Source organism: Chrysochloris asiatica, unplaced genomic scaffold (assembly GCF_000296735.1).
Source record: "Chrysochloris asiatica unplaced genomic scaffold, ChrAsi1.0 scaffold00024, whole genome shotgun sequence".
Classification (NCBI taxonomy): Eukaryota; Metazoa; Chordata; class Mammalia; order Afrosoricida; family Chrysochloridae; genus Chrysochloris; species Chrysochloris asiatica.
In genome coordinates this window covers 25,559,371-25,561,513 of record NW_006408542.1, presented here as the reverse complement: position 1 = coordinate 25,561,513, position 2,143 = coordinate 25,559,371, and the positions used below count along the sequence as shown (strand labels likewise).

Below are 2,143 nucleotides of genomic sequence, written 5' to 3'. Positions count from 1 at the left end.
ACCGGATTTCAAGAATGATTCAAGTGCTCATTTATATTGAACACTTTGCAAATTATTGTTTTGAATAACTGCCTTACAACTTCCAGGAGAACTGCCTTACAACTTTCATGAGGTTGCCAGCAGATTTTATCAATTTTCACATAAGGAGGAATAGATGTAACAGGGATTGAGAATCAATATTGCAGTGACAAGATTAGATATTCATTTCCTCACACTGGGAAAATGTAATAGAGATATTACAAATTTAAGAAATAAACAGCTTTTGAAATAGTAAAAATTTCTGTTTGGCATCATGAATGTAGGTGTTTAATGTGGGTAAGCAAATACAAATTGCCTTTTTTCATCATGTTGTAAAGTTAACAGCAACTAAACTGTGTAATTTTAACAAATCATTTCCCTTCCCCGAGCCTCTGTTCTCTCATGCATAAATTAAAAATCCTGGACTGAAATTAGGATTTGGGGATGTGTGGCAAGGATGCCACCCCTGACAGTAGCCCGAGTCTCCTCATAGTGAATGTCAGCAGACAATTAATCTGGCTAGACTCTTCTTCATACCTTCAGAACCCACTCAAAGTTTCAGAAATTCTATTTCTCCAACATTACCATTTTTTTCTGGAGTTAATTAAGGAAACAACAACAACAACAATTAATGTTCCAGTCCTCATGTTTTAGTGTCCCAAATTCCAAACTAGAAGGAGACTCATGCTTTGGCGTGGCCAGTGTTAAGTGGACTCTGGTTCTATAGCAATATAAGGCACTTAAAATGTTTGCCTTGATTTCTCTGAGCTTTCCAGACCATTTTGTATATAGTATAACCATCTTTGATTTGTTCTGTCTTGGAAACTTTTTCACCAGAACTCAAATTTCATTCATTATTCCTCTATTCTCCCCACTCCTTTGAGGCCAAAAGAATACAGAGTTGAGCTTACTCATTCGTATCACCTTAATCATACAACCAAATATAAGCCAGGCCACAAGTAGAACAATTATCTCCTGACTCCTAATGAATTTCTCTGAAATGACAAAGTGTCCATAATGAGCAAAGGAAGATGGCAACCAGTCAGAAAGCCAGAAATATGCAATGTGACCTTTATCAGAAAAATTTAAAAAATATTAATAAACATGTATTTCCATGTCTTCTTCCCACCCTCACAAAAACAAACCTTTGGATTCATGCTTGGTTTGCTGAATGTTCTGAATCACCTGCTAATAAGACAACCTGCATCCTAATACGTTTACCATCCACAAAGGCGATAAGCTAAAATATGTCCAGAGGAGGAATATAGATTAGCATTAGAGGTATCAGTCACCAGTGTATTTTATAAATATATACTTGGAAATGAATTTGAACAGATCTAAATGGTCCAGACTGGAACTGACATTGGGAAGTATATTGCTTTAGTACAATCAAATAGCAGAAAACTGATCACCATGGCACCAAAAAAATATAGCTTTCCATGTCTTCTCACATTTTCTCTTAGGACTATACTACATGTTTCCTGAATTTTATGTGGTGGTATGTTTTTATATGGAGGAGGTTTACTACTGTTAGATGATAAAATATTATAATTTTATAGGCTTAAAACAACACACACTTATTATCACAGTGTCTGTGGGTCAGAAGTCTGGACACAGCTTAACTGGGCCCTCTGCTCAGGCTCACAAGATGCAATCACAGTGTCAGCTTAGCTCTGTGATCCTGTAGAGTTTGGCGTTCTCTTTCAAGCTTACACGGTTGTTGTCGAAATTCAGTTCTTGCTCTTGTTGGACTGACAGCCTCAGTTTCTAGAGGTCACCTGGGGTTCCCTGCAGTCTGACCCTATCCCTGACCACTTCATGTCATAGCAGCTTGCTTCTCCAAGGCCAGAAGGGAAGTATTGCTCCAGATTTCTAAGATGTTACAAAGTTACCTGATCAAGGACTGATATCCTATCACATTTGTCACATTGTTTGTATAACCTGGCGTCCTGTATAGGGTTCTCCAAGGAGCGGTTCGTGAGTTTGAACCGTTGACCTTGCAATTCAAACCAACCTGTGATCCAGTTCTTACCCAATAGTGCTACACATATGTGTTTGTGTGTGTATGTGTGTGTGTGTGTGTGTGTGTGTGTGGAGAGAGACAGCAAAAGGGAGTCCTGATGTG

The 2,143-nt window shown here is 38.2% G+C and overlaps 1 protein-coding gene across 4 annotated transcripts in view; it reads left to right on the top strand.

The window, feature by feature from the left end:
* Positions 1-2,143, top strand: part of NRXN1 (neurexin 1) — a 1,648,890-nt gene that overhangs the window by 1,517,449 nt on the left and 129,298 nt on the right. The window lies entirely within an intron of this gene.